Source organism: Chinchilla lanigera, unplaced genomic scaffold (assembly GCF_000276665.1).
Source record: "Chinchilla lanigera isolate Chin_1 unplaced genomic scaffold, ChiLan1.0 scaffold00054, whole genome shotgun sequence".
Classification (NCBI taxonomy): domain Eukaryota; kingdom Metazoa; phylum Chordata; class Mammalia; order Rodentia; family Chinchillidae; genus Chinchilla; species Chinchilla lanigera.
The window spans coordinates 12,656,011-12,675,432 of record NW_004955455.1 but is presented as its reverse complement, the minus strand read 5'-3'; the positions used below and the strand labels follow the sequence as shown (position 1 = coordinate 12,675,432).

At 41.0% G+C, this 19,422-nt stretch overlaps 1 pseudogene; it reads right to left on the bottom strand.

Annotated features, from left to right (window-relative positions):
• Positions 1 to 2,439: 2,439 nt before the first annotated feature.
• LOC102020419 lies at positions 2,440 to 9,231 on the bottom strand (annotated as a pseudogene).
• Between the last annotated feature and the right edge of the window lie 10,191 nt (positions 9,232 to 19,422).

Below are 19,422 nucleotides of genomic sequence, written 5' to 3'. Positions count from 1 at the left end.
CCGCCAGTTCTAGCTGTGACCTTGGTCAAGTATGAACTTTCCTGTGCCTCAGTTTCTGAAACTGTTAAATGGGCAAAACATGCCCACTTCCTGTTACTGTTGCGACAGTTATATAAGAGGGTGCCTGTAGAGTGCTTAGACTAGTGTCTTGCATATTTTAATAACCAGATTAATGTTAATTAGCCTTAATGGGAGTGTCTACTTCTATTTCTGGGAATGAAGGATGAGAATGAAACCAGCACTACATGACAAAAAAGAACTACCCAAGTTGGATTTCTGCTTTTGTTGATTACTGGCTTGGTGTCCTGAAGTAAGCTAATTGAACTCTCCGAGCCTCAGTGTCTTCATCATTAAAATGGGGACAATAATCTCCACCTCTAAAAATTGATTCAGGGAGGATGAGATAAGGTTAATAAAGTGCTTGGTGCTGATCAGGGGCTCGGTAATTGATTGACCACCACACAACTGTGACTTTGGGCAAACGGTTCTTCTACCTTTGCTCCCTCATCTGGAAGATGGGTTCATTGATAGTACCTACTTCATAAGCTGTGAGGAATAAAGGATTTATTTTAAACAAAGCTTTCAGAATGTATTTGACACTATTAACTCTTATAATTATTAGTAATAATAGTTGTAGTAATAAAAGCAGATAGCCGCTATTTATTAATCACTTACTGTATTCCAGGCACTGTGCCATACAGCCCAATGAATTAGGAACTTGTATCTTCCCCACTTTACAGAAGACTAAACTGAGGCTTAGAAAGGTGAGGTTATTTGCTGAAGGTCAGTCTGCCTATGAGTTACAGAGGTGCCATCACCTTTCACCCCAAGAATGAGTGCAGTGGTCTGGAACTGTGGGAACAGCAACCAGAACCCGACACAGGGCCATCCTTGTGGTTCCAGGTTCCAAAGTCCCTCAGGGAAAACTGGGCTGTGGGAGAAGCCTAGTGGGGGTGATGGATGGAGAGCGACAGCTCCTGCTCAGCGTGAACACACAGAATCATAGGTCAGTGCTGCCAGCCAAGCTCTCACTCTCTCGTTTCACCCCAGAGCCAACTTGTCAACTTGATCTTCTGCCCTGAACTCCAGCTATCCTCGGGATGTCCTTGTGTTTCATGCATTATGCAGACTTAACAAAATGTGTGTTTCAAAGATTCAGCGTTCTATTTCCTTGACTGAAAGGCCTTTCTTTTCTCCCCTGGAGTTTTTTCCTCTCATTCTGGTAGCCTTTTTTGTTTTGTTTTTATAAAGTGCAGATTTAATTCTCATTGTTGGCCTCAGTAAACATCTCATTTCAGATCCTCCTCACCCCAACCCAAGGAAGGATGAGGAAAAGCTACTTTTAATTTTTACCTAACAAACACCTAACACCAAGAAAAGATGATTCAGTTATTATTTTGCAAACATATGTCTAGGTAAAAATTCAAAGGACAACAAGACAGAGTGAAAAGCCATCTTTCATAATTAATGTTTATATGCATAATAAAACAGTGAGTACACAATTTAGGCATCCATGCTTATTTGGCAATTTTAAGGTCTCCAATTATGAAAAAGGTACACAACTGAGCAAGAACAGTCACCTCAATAGGCGGCCAAATTATTCTCACTGAAGTAGTATGAAGACATTCTCTGGCTTTGGCCCTTACAGAAGGTTGATTCTGTCTCTCTCACCAATTATATAAAGCCATTGCTTCAGTCCTACAGACTTTACTATTTAAAAGGAGCTTCTAATTTATTCTGCCATCCATGGAGCAGCATCTTGTTCAAAGAATAGTGCTAGCAGTAGGCTTAACTGAAGAATACTAATAGTTTAAATTGACCAAATGCTTACTTCTGCAATAAATATGGATTATTAAAGTGGTCTACTCAAGTATAAAGTCTGTGCAAAACTCTCCTAGGCAAATGTTTGAAGGCTAAGAAAAAAAATTACTCTTTAAAAAGAAAAGGATCCCTTCAATGATCTTCTAGATAGTTCTGCAGAAAATTTTGCAGTTTGGCTCAGAAAGTGGAGTTCCTCAGGAGGAATTGAAGTTCTTCCTAGAACAATACAAAGCAACATTTCGGGTAGCTTTCTGAGAATGAGCTGTTAGTTTATGGCTACTCACTGAGACAAAGCAGAAAGTTGTAGTGCAGGCTTTCGCATGGGCTGTGGTCTGCATAGGACTCCAGGGAGCTTTTCCCCTTGCTTCAGGACATCAGCTGGTTCATAACGCCAGACGCAGCACTTACAGCGCTTTGTCCTACTCTAACAGCAGCTGGGACACTAATCAGCGGGGAGAAAAATCACAAATGGTTACATGTGTTTTAGTGTTTTCCAGTCAAATCTTAATACTTTCAAATAAATCATTTAAAAATATATTATTTAGTCTGTTATTTCCAGTATTTTGCATAGTTAATGGACAATCAGAATGAAAGCAGAGCTTTGTTCACAGTCATCAGCTAGACATTCTGTCTCAGTCGTATTTTCAGCGTTTGTTCAGCTGCTGCTAGTTGATAAAGGATGTTTTCTGTTGTTGGGTGGAAATCATTTTTACTTAAATGCCTCAGAACTGAGGCCTCACTTTCCTCCTCCATCCACAATTTCTTAAAAATTGTGCTAGGTTGGTGAAGATTTCCTTTGTTTTTAGGGTAACATCCTGTATAACCTGGCTGTCTGACTTCTCTGAGTCTTTCCACTGACTGGACAATTAACTGACCAGTTCTTTGTGCAGTTTGCTCATTGTCAGGGGCTCTTTTACAAATGGAGTCACGGTGATCTCACTGTCTGCCGGATTCACAAACATGTCATAAAGATCAGGTCTATTGTTCACCTTTAGGTTTGCAAACCTAGCCGTATAACCTGTATGCAGCTGCAGGGCTTCCCGTTCATCAGCATTGTGATGCACATAAGAATGCAGGATGGTGCAGTCCTGTGGATGCCCCGCCAGGGCAGGCAGGGTCCTGGTAAACTTGGACAGTTTCTGTTTAGGGGGCGGATGCAGTAGTAGACAACCACTTATGTGTTCAGCATCAGTGCCATGTGTAATGCAATAGTTTCTGTGTTAGTTACTTTTCTCTCATTGCTGACACAAAACACCCAACACCCAAAATGGAGGAAGGAAAGGTTTATTTAGCTCACAGTTTGTGGAGGTTTCAGTCTGTAATCAGTTGGCTCCAGGGCAGAGTGGCATGGTGAGGGGCAACAGCTAAAAGCAGCAAAAGACAGCAAAAACCACAAAAAGGTGGAGGGAGGGCAAGCCTCTTTTCCTCCCTTATATACAGGCTACCTGCCCTAGAATGGGTGTAACATTCACACCATCTCCCTGCCCTCCTTGCACAGGCTCAGGATGGTTACAAAGTGAGGACCTTGGCCCCCTGCTAAGTCACATAGTTAAACATCTAAACTTCTCCAGTTGACATGATGAATCAATCACTATAACATGCTGGAGCATAAATAGCTGCCCCAGGAAATATCCTCTACACCCTAGGATGTGGAACTGTTGAGTTAGTTAAGTTTCTAAACTTCTTACGTTGACATGGTGTATCAACTATTGCAGTTTCCTTCTAAATCAAGATATTATGTCTTAGGTGGAGCCTGCAAAGTATGCCTTTTGATCATCCAAGTCCTTTCTAAGGAAGGAACCATTTTCTTCACTCTGATATATTCCCTTTGTGAGAATGCCTATCTACCTCTCCGTCATTTGAACTGAGCTCCCATGCTTCAAGTACATTCTTTTTGAAAACTGAGGAACCTGGAACTTCAACTGTTGTGATACAGAGCCTTGTTTTTCTCTACTGGCCAAAGACAAAGGAATGGAGAAGTTTATTTTCATCCATAAGGCAGCATTTTCTGAGCAGCAGATTTCTTAACCTGGCTGTTGTGGAAGGATAACAACACTTCCCCATTTGGGTCATTTTCTTCAGTGGAAAGATGGGCAGGATCATCTCAGCTCTGAGCATCAGCTGAGTATCTGCTCCCTCAAGTTCAGCCATCTTCTGGTGCCCTGTGCAGCTTCAGTGCCCTCATAGCTTTACTTGTCAGCCATCTTTGGTTTTTTTGGTTTTTCTCCGGTACCAGGAACCGAACTCACGACCTTGCGCTTGCCAGGCAGGCGCTTTGCCACTGAGCTAAATCCCCAGCCCCACTTGTCAGCCATCTTGCAAAGTACTTGTTGTTCTCAACAACTCGACTTATGATTCCACTGATTGGTGCTAGTCTTCCTGCAAATTCTTTCTCATCATCAAAAATAACAACAACAAAACACTTTGGGGAATCCCAAGGTCTTCTGAGCAAATTGAGTGGTTTAGAACTCAGCGTGGCTGGCTCTGATAATATAGGTCCAATCAATGATGTGCTGGTAAACTGGCTCTCAGTAAAAAAACCCACACAAACCCTGAATTGTAGGATTTGCTAATTTTCATGGCACAAACACTCCCACTGGAGTTAATTTCAAGCTGCTGATCTGATGTCACTGAATAAGAACTTGGGAGGAGTTGCCCACAGTTACCTATCATGAGCTGGTATAAACTGGCTTCAGCACACAACTGGGTTCACCTCCTATGAGGATTGGAGATAATTATCATTATTCCTTTGGGTGTGGGTCCTGATCATGCCACTTGTTAACTCTGTGAACTTTGCCAATGTATTGAACCTCTTGGAGCCCCGGTTTGCTCACCTGTAAATGGCAACACGAATAGGATTTCTATCTGAAGATACACAGAGAGTTAAATGAGTTTTGTGTTGAAGTAGGTAAAGTGTTTAACACTATTCTGGCACACAGAACTTAATAAATGACAGCTATTAAGTCAAACCAGGAAGGACCTGTATCAGTCAGGGTAGGATAGACATTACTATAGTAACAGCTAAATTTCAAATTGCAGAGTCTTAAAATAACAAAACTTTATTTCTCACTCACGAAGTGTGACAAAGGCATTTGGGTTGGGAGGGGTAGGATGGAGGGTAGTCTTTGCCTATCACAGATTTCCAAGAAAGCAGGCTAGTGGAAACTCTGATTTAATGGTCACGATAGCAGGGCAAAGAGAACTATGTTGAATTGGATGCTCAGTTTTGAAGCTTTTGCCCAAAAGTGGCATATATCCCTTGTGCTTCATATTTCATTAGCTAAAGCAAACAGACATACCTAAATTCCAAGGGGTGAAGAAAAGTACTCCTACCATGTGCCTGAAAAGAAAAGCAGAATTTCTTGATAAGCAGTCTTGAAGATTAGCATAATCTCTCAGATATCATTTTGTCTAGTAGCTTTTACTTTTTCTCATTAAGCAGCTATTGTTGAAACTGAGCACAGAGAATAGATGACGTTATACCCCTGTCAATCCCACTGCTTTTGTAAAGGCCCTGGAGTCAGCAATTTAGAGCCCCAGGAGCTGGAATAATATGATGGAAAAATCTCCAGTCTTGTTTCAGTTCTCATTTCAGAGATAAAGACATCGCGAGAGTATGGTGCTTAGCCCAAGTCACGGAATAGATGAAGGTCAGAGAAAGGACTGGAACATATATTTCCCAACTCCGAACTTAGGGCAGTGTCTCCTTATTTGCATCCCATGACCCCAGGCACCATCTTTGTTTATAAGGATAACTGGTGAAAGGGGTAGGAATGCAAATGAGTGCAGTAGTTACTCAATAATGATGGGATTTAAGCCAGAGGAAGGAATTGGTCTGATGAGTGTATGATGGTGTTATGGCTAATATATAGATGTCTTCACAAGGGCCTCATGCACTCCTTGGTGGGGCCTTTGGAATGTGATTGGATTTGGGGGACTTATAGCTGACTTCCACTAGGAGGTGGATCTTATCAGGACAGGCGGGTCACTGTGGGCATGGCCAGCATGGGTTTATCTCCTTCCCTAGCTCCTGCCTTTGACCTCTGCCATGCCATGAACAACACCCCTCCACTGTGCCCTTCTCCCATGCTATTTCTTCTTTGGAGCTGGCTGACCCTGGACTGAAATATGAGCCAAAATAACCATCTCCTTTAAGCTGAGGGTGCCAGGTATTTTGTCTCAGCAGTGAGGAAGGTGACTAAGACAGATGGTTCCACACACTCTTTGGAAGGAAACTTCCCTCCAAGAGCAGGTTGGAGGTGTCGGGAAGAGGAAGTATGAAAGAGGAGGAGAGTGAACTCTAGAGAAAGAGAGGGTTATGGGAGTTTATAAACAGTCTTTCTGGGCTGGATTTGAAGGTGGAACAGTGTACCAGGGAGTATTCTATGTTACAAGAGACTTGAACGCCAATTCCTTGGTTGTCTAGGATAGTTGAAGGGTTGAGGGATGCATTGGGATGTAGACTGGCTTTATCCTATGAGCACAACTTATGACATCAAGGATCCAGGCTTTGTGTTTCCTTGGGCTTCCAAATCACATTCATGTAGCCATAAAATGGTTGCTAAAGTTCTTCACATCATATTGTCCAAAGAATGAGGAACAGTCTCTCTGGTAGTCCTTATGAAAGAAAGAGAGGGCTTTTCTATCCAGCAGCCTCCTCAAACATGACCAATGGTCTTGACTGGCTCCATATGTCTATGCATAAACCAATCATTGTGCCCATAGGATGGGACACTCTAATTAGCCCAAACCAATCTATTGAAACCATGGGTAAGAATTGGGGCATGCTGGCCCCAGAAAAGATAGTTAGTGTATTATTAGAAAAGGGAAATGGGTGCTGGGAAACCCCAAACATCAGGATGTGAATTGCAGCTGGGTTGACAGATCAGAAGCTGGGGTTTGACGTGAGCGAAGAGCGGCTTAGTAAGAGTAGGCCTGTCTATTAGAACTTCCAGGGGGCTGGGGATTTAGCTCAGCAGCAAAGTGCCTGCCTGGCAAGCGCAAGGTCGTGAGTTTGATTCCTGATACCGGAAGAAAAGCAAAAAAAAAAAGAAAAGAACTTCCACCAGGTCTGAACTCCAGTGTCTCTCTATATTATACCTCCACCTAAAATGGTCTTTGCTTCTGCTTTTTGAAAATCTGCTTCAATATTTTGGATGCAAGTGCCTTTGAAAAGTAATCTTGGGTTATATTAATCATATTTTTCTTTTTTTTTTTTTTAATGTCTGTCACCTGGTGATCTTTGAGTGATCCTCCCCTCTAGGGCGAGTCCATTTCTAGAGACAATAAATCACTAGCTCACTGAACATGTTTTTTCAAATGCAAATCAACTGCCAGATCCCACACCTCAATCACTTCCTTTATTAAGCTCTTCAACTCCAGGCTGCTACTCTAATTATCTCAGGGCCAATACAAGGCCACGAATGACAATTTCCATGCTTCAGACTTTGCTGAAATTATTCATACTGGTCAGTCCTAAAATAATCTTTATTACCTCACCTTGATTGTTTCTTCCCACGGAAAACACAATCTAGACACTTACTCAGAGTTCCTCTCTCTGCTTCTACTTCCTGATCAGCCCTGGTGCTTCTGTATGTGTCCTCCTTTCCTAGAGCGTGGTGTGCTCCTGGGAACTGTGCCTATCTAGCTAGTTTTTCCATGCCAGTTATGGCCCAGTCTCTCTTCTCCACATACCTCAAATTTGCTATTAATATGCTATTCTTTAAAACATGGCAATGCTTAGTTCTAACATGCTGCCGTCTCTTATCTTTAGTTCTGGAATCTTTCCTAAAACATACAGAAGCTCTGACATAGATTCATCTTCTCCAACATAGAGGCTGTTTCTCTGTAGAATGAGGCTGAAGCAAGCAGCAGTTGCCTCTCTCTGAGTCGAAGATGGAGCTACAGAGGTTGGGGTGAACATTTTCTCACCCTACTTCTCTTCACCTTTTCCCTTTAAATACCACAACCACCAGCTGGAGCACATCTTTAGTATAGCATTTACCTTATTCACCTTCTAATGCACCATCTTCACAGGCCTCAGAGCTTTGCCAAAGCTTCTTGATGCTTAGTTTATTTGGCTGCTGAAGCTTGGAATTTGGCAGCAGTTTCTTGCAGCTGCTGCCGAGGAAGGGAACAAGGAGACAGGCAAGGGCCCAGGAAGGAGGTCTGTATTCTTTAGGGACCAAGCAAGAAAGAGCATATTTCAAGGAAACAATTGAGAAGAATCTACTAATTGTTTAGAGAGCCAGGGGCAGTCACCATCATGGAATGGTGAAGCAACGATAGGCTGGCATCAGAGAGCAATTGTTAGCACAGCAAGTCTGGAGGGCTGAGGGAAGGTGCGGTTTTTATAGAACACTTTATGACCTGTGCTTGTGGAAGAAAGTTCACTTGACCCAAACTGCCCAGAAAAAGGTACACGGAGATTGGTACAACAATATCCTCTGGGGAAGGAAAAAGACAAAAATATATCTTCTCAGAATCAGGAGACATGGCAGCATCTTCATGTAGTTCATAGCAATCAGAATTTTTAGGGAAAGACAGGATAGAGAACAGAAAAATTGGAAGGACCAGCAACCAGTATAAGGTCTTAGTTACATACTAGTTACCCAGATAGAGCTTTAGATTTTAGCCAGAGAAGGTGAGAAAGCAAGCGAATTGAGATGGGGACGTATGTGTAGTCCTCTATGGTGGCTAACTGTGTCTTCTTTGGACTTGTTGGAATGGTTAATGATAGGAAGCATCGTGTTATATTACAATGGAAGTCATAATTGTCATCAAGAAAAACGTAAAGGACCTATAAGGATCTATAGGGTTTAATTTATCCCACAGGGTTAATGACTGACAACGAGTAGAACTTAGAACAATGAGATGTGCTGGTTGTAAGGGTATGGGCAGGGTGCTGAAGGGCAGAAGCAAGGTCTTCTGAAAAACAATAAGGACAAGATGCTGAAAGGAAGAGGGACTCAGAGACAATCTCCTTCCATTTTCTAGTTTGTTCAGAACCAATTTCTACGAGCATTAGCCTCATTGATCCAGTGTACCACACTTTTATGACTCTGCTCCCCAAACCATTTAATATTTCTATGGGGGAGTAAGAGTAGAGATGAGAAGCTACAATGACATTTCCTGGAGGTCCCAGGAACTGGGTGGGTCAGGAGGACATTGAGTTGGGTATCAAGAAATGTGGCCAGAAATAATGACCAGAACTAGGGATTACCTTGCACTGCATTGATAGCCTTTGTCTCCCTTGCATGAGTTTGTGCTGGTCTTAACAAGATTGTCTAGGGCAAAAGTGAAATATTTGTGTGTTTACCAGTCTCTGATATCAGAAAAGAAATTCAGAGAACTTGAACTTCAAACCTCAGGTCTAACAGTGGAGTCATAGCCTCCAATACAGCCCCCCATGATCCTCACCCCCATGGCATTGATGTATTTCTATGGTCTCTTCCCAAGTTGAGTGAGGGTTACCTCATGGGACTAATAGAAGATGTGTGAATCCCAAGGGTAGGTCATAAGAGGCTTTTCAGCCTCTTGGTCTATGGAGCAACTTGCTCTGGGTGAAGCCAGCCACCATATTGTGAGGCTGCCCAATTAACCCTGTGACTGGCCCCACTTGCCAGTCACATAGATGAACAACTTTGGAAGCAGATCCTCTAGCTCCCATCAGGCTTCAGATGACTGCAACCAGCATCTTGTCTGTAGTCACAGGAAATATCACCAAACAGAGCAACTCGGCCAAGCCAAACTGTTGTGGACCCCATATTTCTGATGCTTCTGAATGGTTAATGAAAAGAGGAATTATGTTAGAAATTGTGAATTGTAGTAAATAAATGTTGTTACTTTAAACCACCTAGTTTTAGAGTGATGTACTATATAACTAATATAATTAATAATACTTATGAAAATAAACACTTCCATAGTTTATAAATTTTTCCATCCATCTCTTCATTACTCATTATTACTCATCCATCTCTTCTTACTCATTATTAAATCATCTAACGAACATTTATGGAGGACCTATAATATGCAAATAAAAGGGAATTCAACTGCTAAACTCAAACCACAATTCCTATTTTTGTTAAGTGTATAGTCTTGTTTCTCGATTAGAGGAACCATCATCAGGATTAAGATGCATGGGCTCTTGGGACAATCTGCCATTAATTTCTTTCTTAGACATTCCTTAGCTACGTACCCATGGACAAATCATGGAAGGTTAGTCAGCTAACCTCACTTTCCTTATTGGTAGAATGGTCATAAGAATAGCAGCTATCTCATAGGAATATTGTGAGAATTAACTGAAAAGATTAAGTACTTTCCATTGTGCCTGGGAAATACTCCATAATTGACACTTGTTGCTATTGACAGTATTTACAGCATCTCTGAGAAAAGCACATCAATGTTCTCTGTTCTTTTTTATAGATAGCGAATTATCCTCAGAGAAGTTATGTGACTTGCTTAAGGTCACTCCAGTGTTCAGACTCTACAATTTAGTGCTCATCTGAAATTTCAGAGTGGGGGTTTCTGAGAGAAACCGTGGGTTGGCTCCCACTGCAGAGGTAGGCTATATCCTTAGCTATTAGAGTATCACCTTGTCTTGGCAAAAAAATTATTCTCCTCCAGCAGTGTATTAGTTCATTTCATGTTGCCAATAACACAATAGTACAGACTGGATGGTTATAAAGAAAAGAGATTTATTTTGGCTTCAGTTCCCAAGTCTGTGCATGGGGATCTTGTGGGAAGAGATGGGGAGCGTGTGTGTGTGTGTGTGTGTATGTGTGTGTGTGTGTGTGTGTCTTCTGGTCTCTCTCCCTTATGATGCCACAAGTGTCCAGTAACGAGGACTCCACCCTGCTGACCTTATCTAAACCTAACCATCTCCCAAACACCACACTTGTGGGTAGCAGAGTTGGTTTAAGTTGAATCTCACAGTGGGGATTAAATTTCAACATGTGAACCCTTGGGGAATACACTCAAACCATATCCAAACCACAAGGGAGTATTTTCTTAATAGTTTTGATTTCTTAGAATAGTTTGGAATGACTGAAAAATTGTGAATATAGTACAGAGAGTCCCCATATACTCCACATGCAATTTTACCTATTACTAACACCTTATATTACTAGGTACGTTTCTGACAAATAGTAAAACAGTATTTATACATTATTAGTGACTAAGCCTACAATTTATTTAGAATCCTATGGCTTGGGCATGATGTCTTTTCCTGTTTTATGGCTCCATCAGATATCACATGTAGTCACTTGCTGTACCTTCTTTAGGCTTCCTTTGGCTATGTAGTTTCATGGACTTGTCTTCTTGTCAACCACTTTGACCTTGACTATTGTGGAGGTGTTGACCAATTTTGAGCAGTACTGGTCAAGTCTTTATAGGCTACCCCTTTACTGGAATTGGTCTGGTGTTTTTTCTTGTGATTAGATGGGATAATTGGCTTTGGGAGGAGGACCACAGGGGTCAAGTATCATGTCAAGGATACATGTCAAAATGATTTATGAATGTCGATGTTGAATTTGGCCATTTGGCTACAGTGCCATTTATCAGGTTTTGTAAGGTTCTTCTTTTTTCCCCTTTCCATAGTGTACTATTTTTTTTCTTTTTTGGAAAGAGGTCCTGATGTGTTGCCTACATTTAAGGAGTAGGATTTGTGCTCTTCCTCCTTGCTGACATATGGTCAGTTTTAATCTGATGTTATTGAAGTGAATTTCCCCTTTCCTCTATTCTTTCAAAGCCAACAAGAGAGAGAGAAGGTAGGCTGGACTCACACAGTGAAAGGCAGGACCAAATTCCAGAAGCTTCAGGTTCTGATAGCAGCAACTGGCCAGGAAAATGTATAGTAGGAGAATCAGAGCAGCTCATTCAACAGGAATCAGAGCTAGTTAGTATCTGTTGGGCTAGTTCATATCTATGGTTAGTTATATCACAAGTTCACAATCACTCCTGGCAATGGGGCGATGGGAGGCCTGGGAGAAAAAGCCCAGCACAGAGGAGGGAGTAATTTAACTGTTGTAGGGGGAGCACCACTCAATCCTCAGAACCAAATCCTCAGGCAGAATAATAGGCAAAGTGTTGGTCTTGTAGTTCACAGAATAAGAAGTATGGAAAGCCTGTATTTATATAGGCTTAAAAACAAATGTCAATTTTTGCTTTACAAAATGGTTAAGGTCAAACAATATATACTTTGAGCTGATATGGATGTAAGAAAATAGACATTCCCTTGTACTGGTGAGGACAGCACAGTCTATAATATAGAAGGGAATTTTTAAAAGTATTCATACTCTTTCAGCTGTGAAGATTATCATGAATTTAGGCAAAGATAAAACTATAGGAATATTCATTTTTCCATTATTTTATGATATTGAAATATTGGAGTTAACCTGAATGTTTAGTGACAGTAATTGGTTCAGTACACTTTTTTTTTGTACCATGTGGTACAGTTTTATGAAGTTGTTAAAATAGTCTTGTAGGAGAGGGTTTCCCAATCTGTTTGGTGGAGGCAGATATGGTCAGTATATATATATGGAATTCTCCCCACTTTCTCTGATATTGAAATGCCATCTCCTTCTCCAATATCCCTTAACCAATGACAAGCAAGATTCAGGCATTGACAGTGGTTCTGAATGAAGGAAAGATGTTGTCAATGTCCGGAAACATTTTTGGTTAGGGTTGCTACTGGCATCTAGTGCATAGAGGTCAAGGTTGCCGCCAAATATCCCACAATGCATAAGGCAGAGATTCCTGTAACAAAATTATTTATCCTCAAACATTAATAATGGCCAGGCTGAGAAAGTTTTGTCTACAAATATCTTAATTCATTTCCCCTCAAGTGGGGCAAATCTTGGATGTGCATTTGACTCCAGTTTTCATTTGAAATTTTCTGCAGCTGCCCACAGCACTAGCTGGCTTAATAATGCACCTCCCTTTCATCTACTTCTGTTTCTTGTGCTCCTCAAATAAACTACTTATCTTTAATCCTTACCTCAGGATCTAGTTTTGGAAGAACTCAAATGTAGCCGGTGGAGCCATATATGTGTTCCATTGCATTGATTATATTTTCTTTGGTCAACAAAGAAAGAAACTGCCATCCTCTCTCTCTCTCTCTCTCTCTCTCTCTCTCTCTCTCTCTCTCTTTTCTTTCTCTCTTTCTCTCTCCCTCTCTCTGAAAATTCACAATGCATAATTGTATGTTAAAGGCTTCTAGCAGTTTCATACCAGAAGTAAACAAACCCTGTCTCTTTGTACTTCCTTCCTGCCTTTCTCCCTCCTTTACTCTCTCCCTCCCTTCTTTTCTTCCTTCTTTCCTTCCTATCATGGAAATTAAAAAAAAAAAAAACTACATCAACGATTTAGCTATTGAGAGCTCATGAAATTTGTGGTCAATTAATCTAAACATGTCTTGGACATTGTGGTTACAAATGATTAGTAAGATGGAAAGTTGTTTGTGATCTGCCTCCCTTCTTGTCTCATTATCAGAGATGTTCTGATAATTGTGTCCACATCCATAGAACATTTCTGCTCAGATCTGGACTAACACAAAGTTGAATGAAGGAGTGATAGGCCTCCTTCATTCAACTATTTCAGTTGCACATCCCAGTTCTTCCTTGCCTGGAGACCCTTATTCCTAGCTTCTAGGACACCAGTCAAGTAGGAATAGGGGCTTGGAGACCCTACTGCTGAGCTGCAGGTTACATTTATTGAGTACTTACTATGTGCCAGTTCTATACTGTGGACTCAGTATCACTTACCTCATTTATCCTCAGTGCCCCAATCTTATGGGACAAGCACTGTGTTTATTATCCCACTTTTGAGGAATATGAGTCCCAGAGACAAGAACGTACCTCTTGAATTGCTTGTAACTGTTAAGTGCTAGTTACAATCCCAGCACAAACCTGACTGACTCTGTAATCCTTACCCTTACCCACTATCTTTACTGGCAAGAGACTTAAATAGGGTGATGATCTTAGAAGAGGGGATGCCATATTCTCAGTGGAAGGAGAGGCACCATTGTAAGGTGGTTAGACTCCAGATTCTGGAGAAAAGATGTTGTCAATGTCTGGAAACATTTTTGGTTAGGGTTGCTACTGGCATCTGGAACCAGGCTGTCTGGGTATGAATCCTAACTCTGCTATAGCTGTGTGACTATGTAATTTATTTAACTTCTCTGCATCACTGATTTCTTATCTATAAAATGGAATCAATGTTGTATTTTACCTCTGTTATGATTTAGATCCAGAATGTCAAAACAAAAGGCTCAAGTGTTGGGGGGAGGTGGCTTTTGGAAGGTGACTTGGTCTAAGGGTGATTTGGTCCTCATCAGTGGATTAACCACTGAAGAGTTGAGAGTTGAAGGTGCTGTTGGGAGGTGGGGTCTGGTTGGACAGTGTGGGTGACTGGGGCATGATCTGGGAGTGTATATCTCCTTCCCCTAATCCTCCCTTTGCTTTCTGCTTCCTGGCTGCATGGCATGAAAGCAGCTTTCTTCTGCCAGGCCCTTTCACTATGCCTTTTATGCCTTGGAGACCACCAACTATGGATGAAATCCTCTAAAAACCACCAGCAAAAATAAAAATCCTCCTTCTGTAAGTTGTGTGTGATATATTTTGTCCTAGTGATAAGACAGTGGTTAAGATTGATTTTGGTACCAGAAAAAAGGTACCTGTGACTGTGCTTGACAATAGTTGACTGTAGTTTAGAGGCTTTGGAACTGTTTCCCCATGAGGAGTTTGGACAGGTTTGGAAATGTCAACCACAGAAATCCTAGAATGCTTTAAGCCAAGCACTATGGGAGATTCTTGTCAGAGCTCAGATGACAGGAACGCTGATCAAAATGCAGGCAATAAAGACTGAGCTCAGGAGGTTTCAGTTGGGAATGAGATCTCCATTTGCAATTGGCAGCAGCCAATTAATCTGGTAGAGGAAATTTCAATGCAGTTCAATGTTCATGTTGTGGTGTGAGTACAGCTGGCATGTTTTAGCCAGATCTATGGAGAAAAGAAGGAGCAAAAAAGCAAAAGTGAAAACTTTTCAGTTTCATCAGAAAGTAAGCACTTACAAAACTGGGGTCATGAACAGCAGGATTGCTAAAAAGATCAGCATTAAAATGAAGCCAAGTGATTCCATCTGGATAGTAGGAAAAATGGCTTGAGAAGGCACCTCAGGAATCAGCAACAGTCTGCCCTTTGAAGGCTCAAGGGTACAAAACTATATAGATTTCATTTGAGAAGAGAGCCACTAGACCCCCTGCTGAAGGAGGATCACATAGGGAATTGGTTTCTTGAGATTCATTTCATAGTGCTCAGCTATCCAGGCACTCACAGGCCTCTGCAATCATTATCCAAGAGGGCCTGGCTATAGCTCAAGCGTGTGGTACAACTTGACATCATCCATGTGGTGATGTGTTTTCAGTCATGCAGAATGCAAGAGTTATGATGATATGAAAGCTTCTGTACAGATTTCAGGAGAAGACTTGGGAGATCAGGCAGTGAGTAAATATGTAGGAGTGAAGTCAAAGTACAGTGGAGATCCTAGGAAGTTAGAGATGCCAGAAACAGAACATCTGCTACTGAGTGGAGCCACCCTAAAAGGCCATTTGGGCTACAAGCAGCAATGCCACAGGGGCAGGGCCACTCAAGTCCTTTGGAGCTCATAGCTCATCACAACTTGCCTTGGGTCCTAGACATAGAGCTATAGGATTTAGTGTTTGCACTGGTTTTGGTCTTGCTTTATTCCTATTCTTTTCTATCCCTCTGCTGTTTCCTTGAATGGGGATGTTAACCCTGTGCCATTGTACACTGGCCATGTTTAAGTTTTGTTTTGAATTTTACAGTGGCTCACAGCTAAGAGCTTGCCTTGAGTATCAAAGGAGGCTTTGAACTTGGGCTATTTAGCACTGCTGAAACTGTTAAGACTTCGGTGACTCTTAGAGGTAGATTAAATGTATTTTGTGTAACGACTTGGCCAAGAACATTTTGGGGCCCAATGGTGGAATGCTATGGTTTAGATCTAGAATACCTTCCAAAAGCCTCATGTGCTCAGAGGGTGGGCTTTTGGAAGGTGATGGATCATGGGGGCACTGCACTCACCAGTGGATTAATCCACTAAAGAATTTAGAGCTGAATGTGCTGTTAGTAAGTGAGGTATGGATGGAAGAGGTGGGTCACTGGGGGTTTTACCTGGGTCTCCCTCCCCTCCCTTGTTTCTCCCTATGTTCATTTATATTTAACTTACAATAATCCTATCAGATTGGTATTATCATTATCCTCATTTTGCAGAAGAAGAAACCGAGGCCCAAAGTAGTGATGTTAGTTGCCCAGTCACACAGCTGATAGGTGGCCACATCCCTCTTTGGCCCCAATAACTCCCCTTTCGAGAAGCTGTCACTTTTTGAGGGGAGGATGCCACTGACTCTATGTTACATGCTCTGTCTGTACTCAGGGGTATGTTGGTTGAGTCTAGGGGATTCTTCTGTAGACCAGGGGCTGTGATAACTAAATACAGCAGAAAGTAAATTCTAATTACAATGCAATTGTTGCTTTGCTTAAAGTAAACATCTCAATTAACACAGAAGACCTTTCTGGTTCTGTAGCTGCAGGCAAGTTTGTCTTTTGGATGTAAATCACCAGCAAGGTGGCTTTAGGTGGGTGCTGGTGTGTTTGCTCCAGTTGATCTGTGTGAATGTGAGGATGGACTAGGGTCAGACTTAGGTATTCTGAGTGAACTTTAGTAAGAAATACATTTTGCATTATAATGAGTTCAACACACACATCCACAAACACAGGCTCAAATAAAACTCTTGCATGGAGTTATTTTCCATCCCATTGCTTAAAAATCCTAGGTTCAACTAAATTAATTTCATGGCACTATGTCTAGCTTGCAACCCAGAGTTTGAAAGAACCTGAATGAGCCAGAATGCCTGATGCATATACTAGCACATTCAAATATTCTGGGAAGATGCCCTGGAGATGATGCCATAGGGTAAAAAATTCTGGAGCAAGACAAACCTGAGCACTAAGTATTCGCAAAAGCCTACTGCTCTGGACAAGCCCCTTCTTTCTGTTTGACCTCCTCTCTCTGGCTTCACCAGTATCCTTCTCACTAATGTCACACAGCTAGCTGACCTCTGCTCCTCCTCTAACACATTAGCTACATTTTCACTTCAAAGCCTCTGCACCCAGCTGTTTCTCCTGCTCAAACTCTCTGCTTCCCAGTTCTAACCATCTCTGCCAGGATATCAGTTTATCAGCAAAACTTACTTGCCCCCCTGCTCATGACTGTCCCTATCATTTTTGTTTACCTTGCTTTACTTTTTTTTCTTAAACTGTCACTATTCAATGTATATTTATTTATTTTTCTTTTGTCTATCATTCAAAATTAAGTTGCATAGAGGCAAGACATTTATTTCACTCCTTGTTGTATCTCAGATTCTCAAGTGGTGCCTGGTGCATAGAAAGTGGTTAATGAGATTTTTGTCAAAGGGCATGGTACCCGCCACATCATAACAGTTAGGAAATATTAACAGCTATTTTATATTCTAGGTTCAATTTTTTAGGTATATCTCTAAGGAAATATATTTTTTGAGGGCTAGGGGTATAGCTCAGTGGTGAAGTACTTGCCTAGCATTCAGGAGGCCCTGTGTTTAGTGCTCAGCAACACACACACACACACACACACACACACACACACACACACACACACACATTCACAAACACCATAAGAAGTAACAGGTGTGTTGAGAATAAGTCACCTGCCATATAATGGACCCAATTAGGTGCATATATCTATATATTCAGAGATATGTGCAGCCATCACCACGATAAATTTTAGAATGTTCATCACCTCAGAAAGAAACACTGTCCTCATTTTTAAACATTGACAATTGAACATTACACATTTTAATCATGTGCAACATGTTGTGAAGTATTTGTCCATTGTGAAATGACTAAATTGAGGTAGTTAATACATTCATTACCTCACAAAGCATATCTTTTTGTGGTGAGAACACTTAAAATCTGCTCTCTTAATCATTTTCAAGAATACAATATGTTGTCATGAACTAAAATTACCATGTTGTACAATAGACTTCTTGAATGTATTCTTCTTGTCTAACTTTGACCAACATCTCTCTTACACTTACCGCACCCTAGCTTCTGTAACCACCATTCTACTCTCTTCCTCTCTGGTGCAAATATTTTTTATACCACTCATATAAATGAGGTCATGTAATAGTATTTGTGTTTTTGTGCTTGCTTTATTTCACTTAACATAATGTCTTCTAGATTCATCCATGTTGTCAAAAAGAGGGCTATTTCCTTTTTTAAGGTTAGATAGTATTCCACTCATTTACTGTTATGGTTTATGTCTGGATGTCCCCTCAAAGCCTCATGTAGTCATGGGGTAGGTTTTTCAGAGGTGGCTGAATCTAGAGTTTGTGATTGATTCATGGTCCAATGCTGGAATTAAGGATGTGAGTGCTGTACTCTCCCTGGGGTGAGTAGCCTGTGTACAATATAAGGGGCCAAAAGAAGCTTGCTCTGCTCTCTCTTGCTTGTTGCTTTTGCTGTCTTCTGCTGCCATGAACTGTTGTCCCGCTGCCTTGTGCCACCCAGCCTTGGAGCCAGATGGTTATGGACTGAAACCTCTATGAACTGTGAGCTAAATAAATCTTTCCTCCTTTAACTTTGAGGGTTGGGGATTTCGTCTCAGCTACAAGCAAAGTAACTAAGACATTTACTGATGGACACTTAGGTTGATTCTGTATCTTAGCTATTGTGGATAATGCTGAAATGAACTTGGGAATGCAGATATCCTTTTGACATACTGGTCTTCTTTTCTTTGAGTATACACCAGGAGTACGGTTGCTAGATTTCATAATGGTTCTATTTTAACTTTTTGAGGAACCCCCATATTCTATTCTATAGTAATTGTGTAAACGTGCATCCTTATCAACAGTGTACTGGGGTTCCCTTTTTTCTACATTCTCACCAGCCATTGTAATGGTTGTGAGTTGATCTTTTATTGTGCCTTAATTTCCATTTTTCTCATCATTAATCATTTTGAACATTTCTCATATACCTCTTGGCCATTTCTTTTAATTTTTGGAGAAATGTCTAGTCAAGTACTTTTCACATTTAAAAAAAATCAGGTTATTTTCTTGCTTTTAGGTGGTTTGAATTCCTTATGCATTTTGATATTAATTTATCAGATGTATATGTTGTGAATAATCTCTTTTACTCCATAGGTTGTCTTATCAATCTATTGATGGTTTCCTTGGCTGTGGAGAAGTTCTTAGTTTGATGCAGTCTCATTTGTTCATTTTTGCTTTTGCTGCTGGTACTTTTAGGTTCCTGTAAAAAAATGATTGCTTAGACCAATATCATGATGCTTTCCCCTATGTATTCTTCTATAAGTTTTACATAAAAACCTCACAATTTTTAGCTATTATACTTCTAATCTTCTAACTTTTCAGTCATTAACTACCATAAATCACCTTTCTGTCTCCGTATATTTTCCCAATATGGTCATTTTGTGTAATGGAATCATATAATATGTGATCTTTTATGACTGGCTTCTTTTACTTAGAGTAGT